Source organism: Prionailurus viverrinus, chromosome F1, assembly GCF_022837055.1.
Source record: "Prionailurus viverrinus isolate Anna chromosome F1, UM_Priviv_1.0, whole genome shotgun sequence".
Classification (NCBI taxonomy): Eukaryota; Metazoa; Chordata; class Mammalia; order Carnivora; family Felidae; genus Prionailurus; species Prionailurus viverrinus.
Window position 1 is genome coordinate 61,392,279 of NC_062577.1, and position 23,626 is coordinate 61,415,904.

At 44.9% G+C, this 23,626-nt stretch overlaps 1 protein-coding gene across 1 annotated transcript in view; it reads left to right on the forward strand.

Annotated features, from left to right (window-relative positions):
• Positions 1-224: 224 nt before the first annotated feature.
• Positions 225-23,626, forward strand: part of CFAP126 (cilia and flagella associated protein 126) — a 28,479-nt gene continuing 5,077 nt past the window's right edge. Inside the window, exon 1 of the mRNA XM_047839844.1 lies at positions 225-340. The gene's annotated coding sequence lies outside the window, so the exon portion shown is untranslated. The remainder of the gene's footprint in view (positions 341-23,626) is intronic.

Genomic DNA, 23,626 nt, shown 5'->3' on the forward strand with positions numbered 1-23,626 from the left:
GAGGAAGAGCCAGGAAGAGTCAGGCAGAGGCGAGATTATGAGTACCTTTTCATTACAAAGACAAACGGGGCCACATTAACGCTTATTTCCCCAAAACTTATTCGTCACGTGGTGATTTCGCCTTCCTACTTCTGGGGGCGTCCGAGTTGCGCCTAACCCCTGACCCGTCTCCCCCAGGCTCAGGGCGGGTGCCCGCAGTGCGCCAGCCACACCCACGTGCCCTGGGACACGGAAGTGTCTTCTCCGGGACATCGACCCTGCACATCGGCCAACCTCGCCAGCCTCATCAAACATCCCGGGAATCCAAATCCCAGATGAGACGCTTGAGGCCCGAGAAAAGGTGAGCCAGCGTTCCCCGGGAGCCCGAGGACACCCAACGACCGCGCCCACCGAGGTCTCCGCCCGCACGCCCCGCCCCCTGTCACGCCCGGCCCCGCCTCCTGCCCGCGGATGTCCCACCTCCCTAGCCTCCGGTCACGTCCGGCCCCGCCTTCCGCCGGCGGACGTCCCCGTTCCCCCGCCCCCGGTCACGTCCGGCCCCGCCTCCCGCTGGCGGACGTCATCGCTCCCCCAGTCCTCGTGTCGCGTCCGGCTTCGCCCGCCTGTCTTCCGCGGAAGTCCCGGCTTCCGGGTCCGTGGTCACGTCCAGCCCCGCCTCCCGCCCGCGGTCACGCCCGCGGACGCCCCCGCCCCCGCTCGTGTGTCCGCCCCGTCGGTCGGGAGGCTTCCCGCCTGCGAGGCTGAGTCACTACCAGAGGGTGGGGAAGGGCTGGTGTCGTTTCCCGGCAGTGCCGGTAACACGCCGCGGAAGGGAATCGGAGCAGAGCCGGGGTGTCGCGGTAGGGTCATCCAAATCCGCCGCCCTTGTACCCAAGGCCAACACAGCTGAGGGCAGTAAGGTCCCAGAGGCCAGTCACAGGGACCTGAGGTTGCCTCCTTTTCTCTGCTACCATGGTAGTTCCACACTCACCTAGGTGCCACCTTGAGTGGCATTAGGGAGTGTTCTAATGATCTCCTGCTGTGTAACAAACCACTACAGGGTCAAGAGTTTGGAAGGAGTAGAAACAGCATTTGTCTGGTCCAAAATCTCTGGGACTCCATCTGGGAAGACGGAGGCTTAGAGGTGACTTGCCAGGTCGGTGCTGGAATCATCCAGAGTCACTCCTCCCTTGTGCTGGCTGTGGGCTAGGATCTCAGCAGGAACACCTACAGGCTGCCTCCCCATAGGGTCTCCCAGCTTCCACACATCAGGGTGGCTGGATGCCAAGAGAGAGGCTCCCGAGAGAACCAAGCAGAGGAGATCATCTTTTTTTAAAACTTAGTATCACTTCCACCTTAGCGATAGGCACCCCCAAATTCAAGAGGAGACTTGAATATTGACTCCAGCCCTCAATGGGAGGAGTGTCCGCATCACATTTAAGAACAGCACGTGTTGTGGAATATCTTGTTACAGTCTTAATGAAAGATTTAAAGGAATGACGAGCGATCATTTTACCAAGAACGACTGAGTTAGCCTCCACACACTATGTTTTGGTTCTTTCTACATAACCACTTCAGAGTTTAGTGGCTTGAAATAATTCACCATTTCTCGTGGTTCTTTTGTTTGGCTGGGGCTTAGGCTGGGCTGTTCTGATGGGAGTTTGGCTTGAGCTGGAACGATCAAAATAGCCATTGGCTTCGCTCCACGATGGCCTTGATCTCTGGCAAGGTGACTGGACATGGAACTGACTTCCAAGAAGAAACGTTCCAACCAAAAGAGACAGAAGCTGCAGGTCTGTTAAGGCTTGCACCCCAGAAGCTACATGTTAGTGCTTCCATCCGGTTCTATTGGTCAGAACAGGTCAGAGGGCTAACCCCCATGCAAAGGGAGAGGAAGTAGACTCCATCTGTTGAAGGGTAATTGTCTAGGTCACATTGCGAAAGAGCTTTTGGGAGGGGAGATATTGATGTGGTCATCTTTGGGAACACAGTCACCACTACTGTGCAAAACAAGAAAAAACAGAGATATTTAATTGGGCGTTAAATTTTCCCCTATTTCATCCCATCTTGTGGGACAGAGGCTTAGGAAAAAGATCAGTTGTGAATATGCCACTTTTTCTCCCCTGCATATTTGAGTATAAAGAGTAAATGGGGGGGGGGGGAGCGCCTGGGTGGCTCGTTGGTTAAGCGTTCGACTTCAGCTCATGTCATGATCTCACGGTCTGTGAATTCAAGCCCTGCATCGGGTTCTGTGCTGACAGCTCAGAACCCGGAGCCTGCTTCAGATTCTGTGTCTCCCTCTCTCCCTCTGCCCCTCCCCCACTTGCACTCTTTGTCTCTGTCTCTCTCAAAAATAAACATTTAAAAAAAATTTTTTTTAAGTAAATTGTGAGCCACTACATATGTCAAAATGCTAGTATGCATTAGGAAGAGTCCTGGCCTTAAGAAATCAAACTGGGTAACAAATGTGGATCAGGATGGGAAATACATTAATTTTGGTTTTGATGCTAAAGCTTTTATACCTGCATCTATCCATCATTTCAGTACTTGCCGTGACTTAACAAACACCTTAAGGTGGATCAAAAGATCGGGTGAGACTTTGAAGCCTCATTCACTTGTTCTTCATTTCCTTTGCTCTCATCCTGGTTCAGTCTTCCACCATCCCTCACTTAAACTACCACAGACCCTCCTAATGAGTGTCTGCACCCACAGCTGTCCTCTTCCAACCCATTCTCCATTGATGCATCTTTAAGATACATATTTAAACACTTAATCCTAAGAATATGCCTTTACTACAAAAAGAAATTTAAATAACTTTCTTGTTAGGGATTTTGCTGTAGTATCTTCAGATCCTTAACACTGGAAGGGAACGTACAGACCAACTCTTTCATTTTAGGGATGAGGCAAGTTAATCTCACAGAAGTTAAATAAGTTGCTTAGAAGTGTACCACTCAGTAATTGGCCTGAGATGGAACACGAGTTCCTAATGTAGTGATCTTTTTACTCACCCCATTACCTTTCAAGTAATGAGGGAATGCATGTTAATAACATCATATTTTTACAACCCTTATTGACACTTTTCAAGCCTTTATTTTTTTTTAATTTTTTTCTAGAGAGAGACAGAGCATGAGAGGGGGAGGGGCAGAGAGAGTGGGGAGACACACAATGGGGAGCAGGCTCTAGGCTCTGAGCCATCAGCACAGAGCCCAATGCGCTGCTCAAACCCACAGACCGCGAAATCATGATCTGAGCCAAAGTCGGTCGCTTAACCGACTGAGCTACCCAGGCGTCCCTCAAGCCTTTACTTTTTTAAAATCTCATTTTATCTTTATAGTGACCCTGTGAAGTCAGCAGGGTGGTGCTATTATTCTCAGTTGGTAAAATTAACACAAGGAAATACTGAGAGGCGTGGTGAGTTGTCTGAGGCTGTAACTAGCTGGTAATAGATTTGGGTCTAAGAATACAAGTCTTCATAAGATATTCTTTCATGGCTTTTACATTTTTTCCTTTAAAAAATACATATATAATTTTTACAAAAGTAACATGTGCTTATTGTAACCAGTCAACACAGAAATGAATGATAAAACTTCCTTAAGAATAACAAAAACAGAGAGGCCACAAAGGAAAAGACATATTTAACTACCTTAAAAAAAATTAAGCCAGGGGTGCCTGGGTGGCTCAATCAGTTAAGTGTCTGGCTTTGGCCCAGGTCATGATCTCAGGGTTCGTGGGTTCAAGCATATCATAAATAGAATTTAAAAACCCAAACAAACAAAAAACCACTAAAAACATGCTCTGAGAAATAACCCAACACATATGACTAATAAAGAGTATCTCTAATACACATAGGGTACCAACAACTTGATAAGAAAGAGGAAAAAAACAGGTCGCCTGGGTGGCTCAGTCAGTTAAGCATCTCTTGATTTCGGCATCAGGTAGGTCATGATCTCACAGTTTGTGAGTTCGAGCCCCATGCTGGGATTCTCTGTTTGGGATTCTCTCTCCCCCTCTCTCTCTCTGTCCCTCCCTACACCCCTTGCAGAACTGCTAATCGTGCTCTCTCACACTCTCTCTCTCAAAATAAACATTAAAACAAAAGGAACAAAAGAAAAATGAGCAAAGGATGGGAACAGGCAAAGCATCAAAAAGGAACTCCGTGTAGCCAATAAACAATATGAAAAGGTGCTAGTAGTCAAGAAACCAGAAATCAAAAGAATACTGATAATGTCATTTTTCACTCATGAGATTGATAAAAAGAGTGATAATATTCAGAGACTGAAAGGATGGAAGAAAAAGGCACTTTTGTATCTTGCTGGTGGGAATCTAAATTACTGTATATTTTAAAAAGCAATCTGGTGGGGCGCCTGGGTGGCGCAGTCGATTAAGCGTCCGACTTCAGCCAGGTCACGCTCTCGCGGTCCGTGAGTTCGAGCCCCGCGTCGGGCTCTGGGCTGATGGCTCAGAGCCTGGAGCCTGTTTCCGATTCTGTGTCTCCCTCTCTCTCTGCCCCTCCCCCGTTCATGCTCTGTCTCTCTCTGTCCCAAAAATAAATAAACGTTGAAAAAAAATTTTTTTTAAAGTAATCTGGCAATATATACTAAACATAGACACAACATATTCACAGTTGTCCAGATCCTCCACTTCTAAGAATCCAGCTTACTGAAATAAAACCGTAAGTACATAAGGTCAAATGTACAAAGATGTCTGTGAAGACAGCTATTTTTTTAATGTTTGTTTATTTTTGAGAGACAGAGAGTGTGTGTGCAAGTGGGGGAGGGGCAGAGAGGGGGGGGCAGAGAGACAGGGGGACAGAGGATCTGAAGCAGGCTCTGTGCTGACAGCAGAGAGCCCAACGCAGGGCTGGAACTCACAAGCCATGAGATCATGACCTGAGCCAAAACCAAGAGTCGGATGCTTAACCAACTGAGCCACCTGGTGCCTGACAGCTATTTTTTTTAAGTTTATTTATTTATTTTGAGAGAGAGAGTGAGAGAGAGAGAGAGAGCACAGGTCGAGGAGGAACAGAGAGAGGGAGAGAGAGAGAATCTCAAGAAGGGTCCGCACAGTCAGCACAGAGCCGGATGCGGGGCTCAAACTCACGAACCGTGAGATCATGACCCGAGGTAAAACCAAGAGTAGGACGATTAACCAACTGAGCCATCCAGGTACCCCTAGACAGCTATTTAAAAGGATGTGACAAATCTATACATACTCATGTGGCTCTATCTTACTGAGCAGCTGTGATTCCATTCAACTATTGAGCATCTGAACCTACTTCCTATGTTTGGGGGACTACCACCCACCTCTGCCTTAGAAGATACAGTTTTCCTCCCACCATAAAAGACTAGATATTCATTCTTCTAGCTCCATTGTAGCTGGAAAACCTGCAGGTTAGAAGCAGGGGTCCCACATCTTGAATTGGAAACAGGGGAGGGAGAGCGGCATGGAAGGAATGCGTGAATGCATCCTGGTGAGGGTTAATGACAACAGGGGCAACTTCGTCCCGTTTCTAGAGGTGATAGTGACTCTAAGAGCAGGCACCCAATGTCCAGAACCCAGGACTGACTGCACGATTTGCAGGGCCCAGTGCAAGATGAGAATGCGGGGCCCCTTGTTAAACAATTATTAGGAATTTCAAGATGGAAACAGCAGAGTATTCAACCAAGAGCGTGGCCTTTCCAAGTGCAGGGCCACAGGCGATCGCACAGGTCATGTGTCCATGGAGCCAGCCGAGAGAGTACCAGTGAGTCACATGTGCAAGATGCGGTGGTTGTGCCCAGTGGCAGTGACAGTTCAGGGTAGCCATTTCGCAGGACAATCGGGAATAACCTAAAATCTAATAATCTAAAATCTAATGCTCCTACTTTCCAGAAATTGTACGAACTACACAATGGCCTTTAATAAGCTACTTTCCTGCTGAATTAGCCAGATTTAGTTTGTGTTTCTTTCTTTCTTTTTAGATGTTTGTTTATTTATTTTGAGAGAGAGCAAGAGACCAGTGGGGGAGAGGCAGAGAGAGAGAGAGAGAGAGAGAGAGAGAGAGAGAATCCCAAGCAGGCTCCACACTCAGCACAGAGCCCAATGTGGAGCTTGATCTCCAAACCATGAGATCATGACCTGAGCTCAAATAGAGTCAGACGCTTAACTGACTGAGCCACTCAAGCACCCCAGTTTGTGTTTCTTTCATTTAAAAAAATTTTTTTTCAACCTTTATTTATTTTTGAGACAGAGAGAGACAGAGCATGAATGGGGGAGGGTCAGAGAGAGAGAGACACAGAATCTGAAACAGGCTCCAGGCTCTGAGCTGTGAGCACAGAGTCCGACGTGGGGCTTGAACTCGTGGACCACGAGATCACGACCTGAGCTGAAGTCGGATGCTTAACCGACTGAGCCACCCAGGTGCCCCGTTTGTGTTTCTCTCAACTAAGGACTCTGTTATCTCAATGATATGTTAAATGAAGAAGGCAAGTTGCCGAGTAATGTATACAGTACCAGAAGACATAACAATTTGAAAGAATACATAACAAGCACTTCAGATTATTTAGTGCCAACCTGAAACTGTAAAACTCCCAAAAGAAAACTTCAGGTGGTAAACTCCTTACCTTGGTGATAACTTCTTGGACCTGATTCCAAAACCAAACACAACAAAAGTAAAAAATAAGCAAGGTGGAAATACAGCAGACTAAAAAGCTTCATCCTTGCAAAGGAAATCATCAACAAAACGAAAAGGCAACCTAGTAAAGGGGAGAAAATATTTGCAAATCATACATCTGATAAGGGGTTAATATCCAAAATATGTAAAGAACTCATTCAAGCCAATAGCAAAAAACCCAAACATTCCAATTAAAAAATGGGCAGAGGATCTAAGAACAGACATTTTTTTCCAAAGAAGACATCCAGATGGCCCACAGGTACCTGAAAAGATGCTCAGCATCACTCATCATCAGAGAAATGCAAATCAAAATCACAATAAGATACCATGCCACACCTGTTAGAATGGCTGTCCTCAAGAAGACCAGAGGTAACAAGTACTACTGAGGATATGGGGACAAGGAAACCCCCCTGCACTACTAGTGGGAACGTAAGTTGATGCAGCCACTGTGGAAAACGGTATGGAGGTTCCTCAAAAAATTAAAAATAGAACTGCCATATCATCCAGCAATTTGCTTCTGGGTATCCAAAGAAAACAAAAACACTTAATTTGAAAAGATATATGGGCCTTCATGTTGATTGCAGCATTACTCAATAGCCAAGACATGAAAACAACCTAATTCCCCATCGATGGATGAATGGATAAAGGTGAGTGTGTGTGTGTGTGTGTGTGTGTGTGTGTGTGTGTGTGTGTGTGTGATGGAGTATTACTCAGCCATTAAAACAAATTAAATCTTGGGGTGCCGGGGTGGCTCAGTTGGTTGAGCGTCCGACCTAGGCTCAGGTCATGATCTCATGATTAGTGAGTTCTAGCCCCACACCAGGCTCTGTGCTGACAGCTCCGAGCCTGGAGCCTGCTTCAGATTCTGTGTCTCCCTCTCTCTCTGCCCGCCCCCCACTCACGCTCTGTCTCTCTCTGTCTCAAAAATAAACATTAAAAAATTAAAAATAAATAAAAAGAATTAAATCTTGCCATTGTGACAACATGGATGGACATTGAGGGCATTATGCTAAGTGAAATGAGTCAGATAGAGAAAGGCAGACATCATATGATATCACTTATATGTCGAATCTAAAAAAACCAAAAATAATAAACTAAGCTCATAGATACAGAGAAGTGATTGGTGGTTGCCCGAGGTGAGGGTTAGGGATGGGCAAAAAAGGTTAGGGAGATCAAAAAGTACAAAGTTTCCATCATAAAATAAGTAAGTTCTCGGGATGTGATGTACAGTATAGTGAGTAGAGTTAATAGTACTGTATTGTATATTTAAAAGTTGCTGAGAGGGGCACCTGGGTGGCGCAGTCGGTTAAGCTTCTGACTTCAGCCAGGTCACGATCTCGCGGTCCGTGAGTTCGAGCCCCACGTCAGGCTCTGGGCTGATGGCTCGGAGCCTGGAGCCTGTTTCCGATTCTGTGTCTCCCTCTCTCTCTGCCCCTCCCCCATTCATGCTCTGTCTCTCTCTGCCCCAAAAATAAATTTAAAAAAACGTTGAAAAAAAAATAAAAAATAAAAAATAAAAGTTGCTGAGAGAATAGACCTTAAAATCTTTATCACAAGAAAAAAAATTTTCTCAGGCGCCTGGGTGGCTCAGTCGGTTAAGCATCTGACTTTGGCTCAGGTCACGATCTCACGGTTTGTGGGTTCAAGCCCCGTGTCGGTCTCTGAGCTGACAGCTCGGAGCCTGGAACCTGCTTTGGATTCTGTGTCTCCCTCTCTCTCAAAAGCAGTGTTGCTTATTACACTGTTTTAACGATGCAAAGTTTTGCAAAACTGCAGCCGGGAGAGTTCGTTGAGATGCTTCGTGAAAAAGAAGCCCAGTGGTCAAATAGGTTGAAGTGATGCTGCATAGTATAGCCCTGTCCCACCCTTGAAGCGTCCGTGTGCCTTAGGAAATTAAGCATCTGAGAAGACTGTTTCCCATCAGTAGCCCAATCAGATTCAAGGAGGGCTAGAGCGTCCAGATTTCAGAGTCTGGACTTTCAGGGCCAGGCCAGTCCAGGAACGTGAAAGCCGGTTCTGCGTCTTCCTAGCTGTGCTGCTGTGGACAAAGTATTTAACCTTCCTATGCTTCCATTTTGTCCTATGTAAAATGCACTAATGCTATTCTCTTTCTCTTGCGGGATCATTGAGCGCGCCAGTCGGGAAAGAATTCTTGAGACATTTTACTGCGCAACTTAGTTTATTTCAGCACGTAGCACGGGGACAGGAGCCGCGGGCTGAAAGAGCCACGCTTTGGCTGTCTGAAGCTGGTGGTCATACGCTCAAGTGGGAGGCGACAGACATGCAGGAAGTATTGGATCATAAACATTTCTCCGAATTTCTACTCCTAAAACCACTTTCGCAAGATGTCTGTGGTGCTTATCATTCAGCTCGAGGTTAACAATCGGTGAGAGGCACGGGCAGTCATGAGACCCTTGAAGAACGCAGCACCCGACACTCACTTGATCCTTATCGGGACGACGCAGGCTGTGGGTCAGTCTTCTGGGCTAAAGGTGAACATTTTTCTGCCTCTCTCCCTCACCAATTTTGCACGGGGTTGTTGGAAAAGTAAGTTAAAACACCGGCATTTTGTAATTGCTCAAAAACTGAGGATTGATAATGAGGAAAGTAGTCTGATCTAGAGTTTTTAGGAAATGACTGACTCTGTGCCCGGTTCGTTGACAAATAAAAAGGAAAGGGTAACATTTGGGAGTGGTTTGAGGCCAGATGTTTCAGACAAGGGGCATGAATGATGACTGTGTGATCTATGCACGTGGAAGGAAGGATACGGAGGCTCTGGAGAGAAGGGCTCCTGCTGGTGCTGGGTAAACTGAGGCGAGAGAGCCTCTGCCAGCATCAGGCCCTGGTACCCTCCTTCGGTACCCCTGGCAGCCTGTAGTGAAGCTCACAGTACTCATTAATTGTTTTTCTTCGATTTTTTTTATTGTGCTAAAATACACATAACATCAAACTTACCATCTTAACCATTTAAGAAAAATGTTTAGTGTTTCTTTATTTTGAGAGGGGCAGAGAGAGAGGGAGACAGAGGATCTAAAGCGGGTTCTGCGAGGACAGCAGAGAGCCCTAAGAGGGGCTCAAACTCACAAACCGTGAGATCATGACCTGAGCCTAAGTCAGATGCTTAACTGACTGAGCCACCCAGGCTCCCCCCATCTTAATGTTTAAAAAAAATATATATATATTTTTAAAAACATTTATTCAGTCGGTTGAGCGGCCGACTTCGGCTCAGGTCACGATCTCGCGGTCCGTGAGTTCGAGCCCCGCATCGGGCTCTGTGCTGACAGCTCGGAGCCTGGAGCCTGTTTCAGACTCTGTGTCTCCCTCTCTCTGACCCTCCCCCGTTCATGCTCTGTCTCTCTCTGTCTCAAAAATAAATAAACGTTAAAAAAAAATTAAAAAAAAAAACCATTTATTCATTTTTGAGAGACAGAGAGCAAGCGGGGGTGGGACAGAGAGAGAGGGAGACACAGAATCCAGAGCAGGCTCCAGGCTATGAGTTGTCAGTGCAGAGCCCGACGCGGGGCTTGGACCCACGAACCACGAGACCATGACCTGAGCCGAAGTCGGGACACTTAACCGACTGAGCCACCCCTTAACCCTTTTAAGTGTATAGTTCAAAAGCATTAAGTACGTTCATATTGCTGCATATTGGTCACGTCTTTCCATCTCCAGAAGTCCTGTCGTCTGGCAACACTGACCCTCCGGACCCATTAAACACCACCGTCCATCCCCTTCCTCCCAGTAGAATGGCCACCACCAATCTCCCGTGTCCACGATTTTGACTAAGTTCCTCATATAAATGCAATCATCCACTATTTGTCTTTTTGTGTCTGGCTTATTTCACTTAGCATAATGTCCTCAAGGTTCATCCATGTTGTGACACGTGCCAGAGTTTCCTGCCTTTTCAAGGCAGAACAACACTCCTTCGTATAGGGTTCCTAATACTTTTTGTTATATTAAAAACTACCATCTTAAAGAGAATTATGATCTGGGGGCTGTCCTTTAGCGACATGCTCAGGGAAAGAAATACCCTTTCTCCATCAGCTATCTTCCTTGTCAATGGACTCCTAGAGAAATATGTTGCATTTTGCACCCCAGAAGCATTGCCACAGCTAGTTAGTCCAATTTTTTTCCCTCCAGAATTTCAGTGTCTGGAAGCTCACCTTTTTTTCCTTAAAATGTTTAAGTTTATTTATTTATTCTGAGAGAGAAACGGAGAGAATGGGCGGGAGAGGGGCGAGGAGAGAGGGAGAAAGAGAATTCCAAGCAGGCTCCCCACTGTCAGTGAAGAGCCCGCCGATGAGGGGCTTGAACTCACCAACAGTGACATCATGAACTGAACCAAAGCCAAGAGTTGGACACTCAACCAAGGAGCCACCCAGGAGCCCCTGGAAATTCACCTTTTAAAGAGAAGAAGTGGGAGGCGCCTGGGTGGCTCGGGCCGCTGAGCATCTGGCTCTTGACTTTGGCTCAGGTCCTGCTCCCAGGGTCTTGGGAGCCAGCCCCACCCACATCAGGCTCCGTGCTGAACCTGGAGCCTGCTTAAGAGTCTCACTCTCCCTCCCGCCTTCTCCGCTGCTCACGTGCTGCGTGCTCTCTGTCTCATAAAAATAAAAATGAAGAGAAGAAGTGCAGGCAGGACAAAGAGAGGTGCAGGAATGGCAGAAATAATTATTCCAGGGTGGCTCCCTGGACGGCATTCTCCAGCTAGCTATGCGAAAGAGCAAAAGAGCCGAATTGAAGAGCTAGGTTTTGTAGGACCAGCAGTCGAACTCAGGAAACCAGACTGTCTTCCTTGCTTCTAGTATTGCGGTTGAGAAGTGCAAAGGGGACTGGAGATACACGCACTGACGTGGCTGCCCCCAACGTTCCTCACCAAGGGGAGGGCCACAGTGTGACGGAATGTGGAAGCCTGCGTACCTGAGTCTCTGAGACCGGAGTAGACGCGGGGCGCCTGGGTGGCTCAGTTCGCTAAGCGCCCCACTTCTGCCCCGGCCCCACGCGGAGCTCGCGATGACCGCATGGAACCTGCGTGGGATTCTCTCTCCCTCGCTCTCTGCCCCTCCCCCCACCCGTGAACCTTCTCTCCAAAGAAATAAATTAAAAAAAAAAGGGGGGGGGGGCGGAGAAGAAGAAGTTCCACGTAAAGGCTTCCCTGCTGAGGGAGTTTCCAGCCGGGTAGTTTCCTGTAGGTGAGGTCAGATGAGAGCTAGGGTAGCCAGGACACAAGGGCCCTCCCATCCCCCTCCCCAACCCCCCACCCCCAGGGGCCACTTTCAGGGTGGGCCAGGCTCTGCCCTCCCTGCCAGGAACCGGAGAGGCCGTGCCACGGCCTTTCCCCCCATCAGTCTCTGGGAAGGCAAAGCGTTCACGCCTCTGATCATCGCGTCACTGGGGCTCTGGGGGAGTCCGGAGGGACGGCGGGGACGTCGGGAATTCATCCCCATGACGCCTAACCTGGCTCCTGAGAATCCCTACCCGCGCCGTCCACTTCTCCCCAGAAAAGCTATTGCCCCAGAGCACAGTGACGTCAGCATGTTAATCACCTCCTTCTGGCCCGAGGCGGTGGGAAACCTCCACCCACCGGAAGCTCAAGTTCCCCCCCCCCCCAAGTCATCAAGGCTCTTAGAGCCTCTCCAGTTAGTTCCTCGTCCCCCCACCCCGACCCCTACTTCCTTCTAAAACTTGACTCAGCCCCTGACTCTTTGCTCAGTACCCTGCACCACGTCCTCCTGCTGGACAGTCTGCTACCGACGTAATTTACAGACGGGGAGGCAGGGGAAAGTGGGCAGATTTCTTCCTTTGTGGCGCGGGGTGGCCGGGACTAGTTGTAAAACCAGCCTCCACTAGGGGGAGACTTCGCCTCACGAAAGACAAGGTGGAACTTTGTACTCAGGGGAAGCAGAGGTGTTAACTCGTCTATACAGCTTTTGTACTGTAGACACCTCTCTTTAAAAAAAAAAAAAAACAAAAAACCTCTTTTGTTAATGCAACTCATTTTTTTTTTTAATTTTAGGAGTTGCTTTCGCTTTTAAACTAATTTTATACTTATGTAATTACATGGTTCCAAACTCTGCAAAAGAAGGCATAGTCAAAGTTTATCTTCTATCCCTGTCTTTTCCACCTTATTTCTTCTCTCTCCCCGGTCATCACTCTTTAATTATACCGTTTATTTTCCATCATTTTTATGTTAGAAATACTATTCACATGTCCGACACCTTGCTTTATTCACTTAGAAGTATTTCTTGATGATCATTCCATAGTAGCCTCTGCCTCCCTACTTTTTTTTAAACAATTTTCAATGTTTATTTATTTTTTTTTTTTAATTTTTTTTTTTAACCTTTATTTATTTTTGAGACAGAGAGAGACAGAGCATGAACGGGGGAGGGGCAGAGAGAGAGGGAGACACAGAATTAGAAACAGGCTCCAGGCTCTGAGCCGTCAGCCCAGAGCCTGACGCGGGGCTCGAACTCACGGACCGCGAGATCGTGACCTGAGCCGAAGTCGGACGCCTAACCGACTGAGCCACCCAGGCGCCCCTCAATGTTTATTTTTGAGAGAGAGTGACACAGAGAGAGAGAGGGAGAGACAGCGCGAGTGGGGGAGGGGAAGAGAGGGAGGGAGACACAGAATCCAAAGCAGGCTCCAGGCTCTGAGCCCTCAGCACAGAGACCCCACTCAGGCCCAAAATGCCAGATCATGACCTGAGCCAAAGTTGGAGGCTCAACTGAGTGAGCCAATGAGGCGCACCTCATTGCTTTTTTTTTTTTTTTCTTAAGTAAGCTCTACACTCAAGGTGGGGCTTGAACTCAAGACCCCAAGATCAAGAGTTGCATGATCTACCAACGGAGCCAGCCCCTCTTTGCTTTTTTACAGTTGCATAGTACAGTAGTTTAGGTTGTTTCCAGCTGTTACAAATAATGCTGTGTTTAATAGTGCCCACTTCTTTTCATATTTTTTGCTGGAGTATCGTTGGGACAGATTTCTCGAAGTGGCATTGCTTAATAAAAAGGTATTGCTGGCTGTGGTCAGCTGGCCAGACATCGCCCAACTCCCTGTGATGGAGGTTGTACCAGTTTGCATTTCCACACCCACCGTATCACAGAGCCTGTTTTCCTCACAGCCTGGCCGGCAGAGCGTGCTATCTACATTTTGGATTTTGGATTTATGCCAATCTCACTGGTGAGATACGATATCTCCATGTAGTTTTAATGTGCATTTTTTTACAGTTGTAAACAATGTTGAACATTTTCATATGGTTCACAGCAATTTCTTTCTTTCTCTGTGAGATGTCTGATTGTATCTCTAGCTCAGTTTTCTCTTAGGTTATCAGGGTCTTTCTCTTCTGGTTTTCTTCTCTTTTTACCAGAGATGTTAACTCTTTGTCTATAATTTATACTATTTTTCTCAGTTGACTTTTCACTTGGCTTTTTGTTGTTATTATGTATTAAAATCTGTGCTTCTGCATCTGTGGAGATAATCATATGTTTTGGTTCACTTTGGATCAATTAATAGGATAGATATTAGATTTCCTAATTTGATTGTCCACTTAAAAAAAAATTTTTTTTAATGTTTATTTTTGAGACAATGCAAGAGACAGAGTGCAAGCGGCCGAGGGGCAGACAGAGGGAGACACAGAATCCGAAGCAGGCTCCAGGCTCTGAGCTGTCAGCCCAGAGCCCGACGTGGGGCTCGTACTCACAAACCGCGAGATCATGACCTGAGCCGAAGTCGGCCGCTTAACCAACTGAGCCACTCAGGTGCCCCTGATTGTCCATTCTTGCATTCATGGAGTTATCCATTTGGTCATGATAAATATATGTGTGTGTGTGTGTGTGTGTGTGTGTGTGTGTGTATATATATATATATATTTTTTTTTTTTAATGTGCTGTTGGATTCTGTTTGCAACGTTTTATATAAGATTTTGGGGGTTTTGTTGTTTTTATTCTTCTTTTAGAGAGAGAGAGAGTGCAAGCAGGGGAGAGGGACAGAGGGTGAGAGAATCTTAAACAGACTCTGCATAAACACAGAGCCGGATGCGGCATGGGGCTCGATCCCACGACCCTGAGATCATGACCGGAGTGGACACCAAGAGTTGGAAGCTCAACCCACTGAGACACCCAGGCGCCCCTATATACGATTTTTGCATCTGGGCGCCTGCTGGCTCAGTCAGAAGAGCGTGAGACTCTTGATCTTGGCGTCGTGAGTTAAAGCCCCATGTTGGGTGTAGAGACTACTTAAACAAAACTTTAAAAAAAGATTTTTGCATCATTATTAACAAGTGAAATGACCTATACTGCTCTTTTTTGTTACAGTCTTTGTCACGGTTCCAAAATTCAGGTTTGGGAATTCATAACTCATTTCATAACATCAATTTGGGAGTTTTCCTTCTTTTATCATTCTCTAGAATAGTTTAAGAAGGTTTTATTTTTTAATAGTTTGATAGAATCCCCTAGTGAAACTGTCTGAACCTGTTTTGTTTTGTAGGAACTCTAGCTAGTAATTTTTTTTTTTAATGTTAAATAGTCTGTTTAGACTTTCTGTCCCCACAGGGGTCAATTTTGTTAAATTGGATTTTTCTACAAAATTGTTCACTTAATGTAGATTTTCAGGGGTGCCTGGCTGGCTCAGTCAGTGGAGCGTGTGACTCTTGATCTCAGGGTCATGAGTTCAAGCCCCACGTTGAGTGTAGAGATTACTTTTAAAAATAAAACCTTGGGGGCGCCTGGGTGGCGCAGTCGGTTAAGCGTCCGACTTCAGTCAGGTCACGATCTCGCGGTCCGTGAGTTCGAGCCCCGCGTCGGGCTCTGGGCTGATGGCTCAGAGCCTGGAGCCTGTTTCCGATTCTGTGTCTCCCTCTCTCTCTGCCCCTCCCCCGTTCATGCTCTGTCTCTCTCTGTCCCAAAAATAAATAAAAAAACGTTGAAAATAAATAAATAAATAAATAAAAATAAAAATAAATAAAACCTTGGAAAAAAAATTAAAAAAATAAAACCTTGGGGCACCTGGGTGGCTCAGTTGGTAAAGCATCTGACTTTGGCTCAGGTCATGATCTCATGGTCTGTGGGAGTCTGTGGGTTCGAGCCCTGCATCGGGCTCTGTGCTGACAGCTCAGAGCCTGGGGCCTGCTTCAGATTCTGTCTCCCTCTCTCTGCCCCTCCCCCGCTCATGCTCTGTCTCTCTGTCTCTCAAAAATGAATAAAATTTTTTTAATTTTAAATCAAATTTTTATTTTAAAAATTTTATAAAGTATTAAAATATTGAAATTAAATTTTGAGATATTAAAAAATATTTTCAAATATATTTACAGAGAATATTTTTAAAATTTCCTCTTCTATGTCTCATCATTTCTAATTTCATGTATATGTGCTGTCTCACCTTTTTCTTGAGTAGTTTAGCTCAGAAGTTAATTTTATTGTTCCCAAGAAACTGCGTTTATTAGTGTTACTTTCTGTTGCTGTTGCTTTTGAGCCCATTAATCTCTGCCTTTCTTTTTACTTATTTCTTCCTTCTGCTGGCATTGGTTTACTTTTTTTTTCTAGTTTCTTGAGTTGTAATGTTTATTCATTCCTTTTTACTTTGATCCATATAGGTGTTTAATGTCATAAATATTTCTCTGATAGCTGTTTTAACTATTTCCCAGAGATTCTGGTTTTCATTATTACTATTTTCAAAAAGAACTCTACAATTTGTGTTGCATTTCCCCTTTGACCCAGGAGTGGTTTCACAGCATGTTTTTACATTTCCTGTTAGAAGTGCCTTTTGGGTTTTTTGTTGTTGATACCTTGTTATATTACACTGTGGCCAGAGAGTACGATTTTATTTTTTTTTTCCCCTTTGAAATTCACTGAGATTTTCTTGATGTGAATGTGCTACATTCTTGTGGATTTTGTGAATGCCTGAGAATGCATTTGGGGGAAAAGTGTATCCTGTATTACCAAGGTTCAGAGTTTCATGTACATTAAATCTTACTTATTATGTTATTTAGGTTTTCTACACCCTTACTAATTTTGTGCTCGCTGCATCTGAGAAGATTTGTTAAAATCTCCAATTATTGGTATGCCTATGTTTCTCCCTGTGTTACATCTAATTCTTTCTCCTTTTTTTAAATTGTGGTAGAACTTTCTCTCTTAAAACAGTTTAGTCAGAACTCTCTTTTCCTGGATAATTACAACTGTAATCCCTGCTTATGTTTAAAAAAAAAATTCTGGCCTGTTTTTGTTTTTGTCATTTATTTGTAGCCTTCCTGATTTTCCTCATCTCAGATGTGTTTCGTTGACACGGCATACTGTTGGATTTTGTTTCGTTACTCGACGTGAAAATCATTTTCCTTTGATGGGCATGGTGGACTTGTTAGTATATTTATTAACGTGATCAATATGTCTGACTTCAGATCTGCCTTACTATGTTACATTCGTTGTATGTTTTAGTTTTATGCCATGTGATCTCTTTCACTTGTTTCCTCCTCTCCCTCCTCCCCCCACCCACCTTTTTTTTTAACATACTTCCTGGCATTTAGGAAGAGTTTATATTCTTGTTCTAATGGTCACCTTGATCCTAAAACTTTTATATAATACGTAAGTTCTCTCTCTTTTTGGCTATTGTCTGTGTGAGAACATAGAAGAAATGGATATATTGGTCTCGGCCCCTCCCATCCCTGTTCCCAGCACAGGGCTCCTAAAACCCTTGTAATTTCTTACGTGATAAGGGCACTAAGAACATCTTTTGTGCCAATAGATGGTCTCTGACCTTAGTTCCGGACACAGGGCTCCTAAATCCCTTGGAATTTCCTGGGGAGTAGGAGTGTCTTTTGTTCTAATGAGGCGACTCTGGGTGGGCTCTTGGGTGAGGGGCTGGTCACCAGAAAGACAAGAGCCAAGATTAGAAGCCTCGAGTTTTCAGGCCCACCCCCATTTCCCAGAGAGGGAGGAAGGGCTGGAAGTGGAGTTAGTGATTGATCATGTTTACGCGATGAAGCTTCCATCAAGATCCCAACAGTACAGGGTTTGGAGGGCTCTCCAGGTTGGCGAACACGGGGAGGTGCCGCGAGGGGCCTACCTGGAGAGGGCGGGAAGCTCCACACCCCTTCCCGCATCCCTTGCCCTAAGCATCTCTTCATCTGGGTGTTCCTCTGTGTCCTTAATCGTATCCTTTTACGGGAGGCTGGTAAACAGTAAGTAAACAGCTTTCCTGAGTGCTGTGAGCCGCTCTACCAAATTAAACTCAAGGAAGGCGTCATGAGAACTTCTCGCTTATAGCTATCAGGTGACAATCTGGACCTTGCAACTGGCACCTGAACTGGGGGTGGCTGGAGAGGCGCGGTCTTGTGGGACTGAGCCCTTCGCCTCAGGGACCTGATACGATCTCTAGGTGGACAGTGTCAGAACTGAGTTCAATTGTAGGGCACCCAGCTGGAGGAGCCACAGATTTGCTTGGTGTGGAACCCACACACACATCTGGTGTCGGCAGTGGTGTGAACGTGGTAGCAGTGTGTTTGAAAAACCCCTAATATGGAGAAACAGCAAACCCATCTAGGAGTCTCTCCTTTAAAAAAAAAAAAATGTCTCGGGGTGCCTGGGTGGCGCAGTCGGTTAAGCGTCCGACTTCAGCCAGGTCACGATCTCGCGGTCCGTGAGTTTGAGCCCCGAGTCAGGCTCTGGGCTGATGGCTCAGAGCCTGGAGCCTGTTTCCGATTCTGTGTCTCCCTCTCTCTCTGCCCCTCCCCCGTTCATGCTCTGTCTCGCTCTGTCCCAAAAATTAAAAAAAAAAAAAAAAAAAAAATGTCTTGCTGAGGGGGTGCCTGGGGGGCTGTCGGTTGGGCCTCCGACTTTGGCTTAGGTCTTGATCTTGAGGTTCCTGAGTTCAAGCCCTGCGTTGGGGCTGTCAGCACAGAGCCTGCTTTGGATCCTCTGCCCCTCCCGACTCATGCTCCCGATCTCTCTTTCAAAAATAAGGAAACATTTAAAACATTATAAAAAAAATAAAAAGATTAAAAATCTCTTGCTGAGTACTTTTACACCTGCTAGTCCTAGCTGACGTCTGTACCTGACAATCAGGACGCAGTCTACTTCTTAAATATTCTCCCCAAACTCTCCTCGCTGATGGCTGTACTACATTTACAGGGTTACGAAACCTGACATAAAAGAATACATATTACTGGTTTGTGGAGATTACATTTCAATACGCTGGAGAATAATCGTATCTGTTCTCAAAGGTAGGGCCACCCCGCGTGCTGTCCGAGCACATGGCTTAGCACATGCCACACTGTGTCCATCACAGCCGTCGCTATTCTTAGTTGTGCAAGGACACGTAAGTTTAACTCTCACCACTAGTGACACATATCGGTGTCTGCTCATGTTGGTTGCGTACAGTTTGTTCTCTAGATTCCTCACGAAGGGTTCTGATCAAGAATATTCTTTTCCGGTGTGTGTGGGGAGATGTAGTAGTTTCCAATAGAGGGAGCCTTAGATTCCTCGCAGGAAGAAAACAGAATTGGCAATTTGTAATCTATAGAGAAACTTTGAAATAGCTTGTGTATTTGGGCCCTCCATTTCTTCTGTGCTGTGTCTAGAACTATACTATGTCTGGAACTCTGAGGGAATATACAGAAGCCAGGGGAGATAGATAGTTCAAGGTTGGGCCAGTACTCGGTGGGATAAGATCCTGTTAGCCCAGGAAAATAGCCACAAGCCTGGTTTCTCATGTAAGACTCACCGCCATCTGCCCCAGTAAAGTAGCATGAAGGTACCCTTGGAACTATCTGGAAGAAACCTTCGAGAGCTGATGGTAGGACCAGAGACAGTGATTCAGGAGGCCAAATCATAATAGATAAGATACCCAAAGTTTTAGTCATAAGGGGTCACTAATGATTTTTCTGATTTAAAAAATTACCGTGGGGGGGGGGGGGGATACATGAAAAGTATAAGTTGCTGACTTTTGGCTGTTATAAATTAGAAAGCACCAAATAAGGGAGTTTGTCTAACAATGCAAATTTTTGAGGGAGAAGTTGCTCTAGATCCCTTTAATTTCTGGGAAGGAGTATGGGGTGAAAGGAAACAACGTGGGAGATCTGATCAATCTATCAAGATTCCAAAATTTGCCTGAGAACTCTGACACATTGCTGGAGGGAGTGTAACCTCTTTGGAAGACACTTTGGCAATGTCTATCAAAATGCAACACCCTTTGGGCACCGGGCTGGCTCAGTCAGTGGAGCATCCAGCTCTTGACCTAGGGATTGTGGGTTCAACCCCACGTTGATGGGGAGAGTACCTCAAAATAAAATCTTAAAAAAAAATGCAATACCCTTTGACTTTATAATTTCACTTCTATAAACATATCCCACAAATATACTCAGAGATGCAAACAACACAAGTACAAAGTTATTCATCTCTGCATTGTTGTAATAGCAAGAAACAAACTAAATGTTCAATAATAGGACACTGATTAAAGTGTAATATATCATCCATGTAATGCAGTTATAAAAAAAGCAAGGAGGCTCTTGATACACTAATATGTAATGATATTCAAAATACATTTCTTTTAGGGGCGCCTCAGTGGCTTCAGTTGGTTAAGCTTCTGACTTCGGCTCAGGTCATGATCTCATGGTTTGTGGGTTTGAGCCCCACGTTGGGTTCTGTGCTGACAGCTCAGAGCCTGGAGCCTGCTTCGGATTCTGTGTCTCCCTCTCTCTGCGCCCACCCCCCCACCCCCACTCGCATGCTGTGTCTCTCTCTCCCTCTCAAAAATAAACTTTACATTTCTTTTCAAAATGTTTCTTTAAAAAAAAATATTTTTAAGTAATCTTCACACACAACGTGGGGCTCAGACTTACAACCCTGAGACCAAGAGTCGCATGCTCCATCAACTGAGCCTGCCTGGCACCCCAAAAATGTATTTCTTTCTTCCTTTGTTCCTCCCTTTCATTTTTTCTTTCTTTCCTCTTTCTTTTCTTCCTTCTTTCTTTTCCTTTCTCCTTGAAAGTGCAAGCAGGGGAAAGAGAGAGAGAAAGAGAGAGAGAGAGAGAAGGAGAGAGAGAGAGAAAAAGAGAGAAAAGAGAGAGAGAAGAGAGAGAAGAGAGAGAAAAGAGAGAAAAGAGAGAGAGAGAGAAAGAGAGAGAGAGAAAGAGAGAGAGAAAGAGAGAGAGAGAAGAGAGAGAGAAAGAGAGAGAGAAGGAGAGAGAGAGAGAGAGAGAGAGAGAGAGAGAGAGAGAGAGAGAATCTTAAGCAGGCTCCGTGCTCAAGCATGGGGCCTGACTCAGGGCTCATTCCCACAACGCTGGGATCATGATTTGAGCCTAAATCAAGAGACAGACGCTCAACCAACTGAGCCACCCAGGTGCCTCCTAAACATATTTCTTAATCTTAAAAGTAAGTAGTATAGCTTGCTATAATTATTGTAAAAGATAACAGTGATGAATAAAATACATGTTTGTATTTATTATTTCTAGTTTTTGTGTAGGCACAAACTACAAAGTGTAGTTTGTAAAACTATACAAGAACTGATCATTGGTTTCGGAAAGCTATTCCTTATTTTAAATTAATTAATTAATTAATTAAATTTTCATTTATTTGTTTTTATTATTTATTTTTTAATTAAAAATTTTTATCACTATTTTTTTTTAATTCCAGGTACTTTTTTTTTTTTTTTTTTAAGATCTACTGGTTCAAAGCAAAAGCAGGAAACTTTCACCTTCTATGGTCTCTCTCCACTTAAACTGACCAGTATTCTTTTTCTTCTTCCCAAATTCTATGACATTAGTTAAGACTCTTACTAGGTTGCAAGAAAGGTACAAGCCCAGGGTGCCTGGCTGGCTCAGTCGGAAGAGTGTGTGACTCTTGATCTCAGGGTCATGAGTTTGAGCCCCACATTGGGTGTAGAGATGACTTAAATAAATAAAACTTTAAAAAGAAAGGTAAAGCCTATGTTATTTCAGGATGATGGCTGCCAACGAGGGAACGCTGGCTTTCAGAGAGGAAGAAAGCAGTCCAGGGAAAAACACAGATGGAGGAAAAGCAATCTCTCTTCGTGACCACGTTCTACCTTCTGCATTCTAGAACTCTTTAAGACCCAAACATCTGCTATCTGGGCATATCAGATGTGTCTACCGCTCAAAACGAAGACTCTCCCCAGTTCACACCACAAGGGAACTGAGACACAGAAAGATGTCGTCACTGTCCAAGGTCACGTGTTCAGGCAAAACCAGAATTTAAACCAGGCAGTTTGACTCCAGGGTCCAGGCTGGTGGTTACCCTCAGCTAGAAACAATTTACACATTACCTACAGATACAAAGCAGACTTGCAACTCCACAGCGAGTGATGAGTGATCGGAATCCAAATGAAAGACTTCCTGAGGTCTAATTTCAGGCATCACAGAACTGAAGCAAACAATGAAAATATCTTGAGGCATATTTTGTGACTGGGACCCTTATGGGGCCTTCCAACTTTGAAAGAGTTAAATCTGGTCCCATGAAAGACCATCTCCTGTTCCGGAAGTCAACCAATCAATCTGAAGAAAGACTAAAATTTCAGTACAATTTTATAAGAAGCTTGAAAATTGCCTGTTATTATTTACAATTTCCTAGTCTTTGTGAAATTCTAACTGGAGAGTTGACACGGGTCCAAGCCCGGATTGGATTTTAAAGAGACAACCTAAAATGGTTACCCTCCCCCCAAGAACAATAGGTTAGAGGATCCAGAAATAGACCTAAATAAATTAGGAAATAAAATAAAGGTGGCATTTCAAGTCAGCAAGGAAACCATGGTATATTCAATGAATGATTCCAAGACAGCTAGTTAGGCATCTGGGGCCTGATCTCAGTCTAGTCACCAGAATAAATTCCAGGAAGAATTTAAAGCTAGGGGCACCTGGGTGGCTCAGTTGGTTAAGTGTCTGACTCTTGGTATCAGCTCAGGTCACGATCTCACGGTTCATGGGACTGAGCCCACTTTGGGCTCTGCGCTAACAGCGTGGAGCCTTGTTTGGGATTCTCTCCCTCGCTCTCTGCCCCTCCCCTACTTGGTCTCTCTCTCTCTCAAAATAAATTAAAAAAAAAATTAAATATAAAAAATGAAACTATGAATTATTTTTTTAAACATTCAAATTTACAAAAAGCCATTCAAAGCTTAAGATACAGAAGCACAGAAAGAGTAATCAATTTGACTATGTAAATATTAAAAACACATCCATGGCCAAAAAAAAAAAAGCCCACAACAAAAAATTAAATGACAAGCACACTGGCAGGAAATGTTTGCAATGTTTGCAGCATATTTGACAAAAGAACTAATTTCCTTAATATATAAAGAGTTCAAGATTAATAAAAAATGATCAACAGCCCAATTGCAAGTGGCAAAAGACACAGAAGGTTATTTTCAGGGAAAAAAAATATGAGAAATAAAAAGGCTAATAAACATATGGGAAAAAAATCATAATTGAAGAAATGCAAATTTAAAACAATGATAAGCCATGGTTTGTCCTTCTTTTTAAGTTTATTAATTAGAGAGAGAATAAGCAGGAGCAGGGGAGGGACAGAGACAGAGGTAGAGAGAAAGAATCCTGAGCAGGCTCCACTCTTTCAGCCCAGACGCTGATGCAGGGCTTGAACTCATGACCTGTGAGATCATGATCTGAGCTGAAACCAAGAGCTGGACACTCAACCGACTGAGCCACCCAGGCGCCCCCAATGATTTACCGCGGTTTACCTCCAACTTTAAGAGATAATATGGTGGAAGTGGTTAAAACTGATGGCTGTAGAGTCAGAATACCTGGGATGAAATCCTGGCTCTAATCCTTCCTGGGTATGCCCCGGTTTCCTTGGCTGGGGTGGTTACGAGAGCCAAGTAAGAAAATGTAATAAAAAGCAATTAAAACCGTGGCTGGTATATAGTAACTATGCTTGTTATTGTCAGATTGACAAAAACAGGAAAAACATTAGTAATAGTTTTAGAAAGAGAGTGGAGGACTAGCCCTCTCGTGCACTTCCAGGAGATGTACAAACT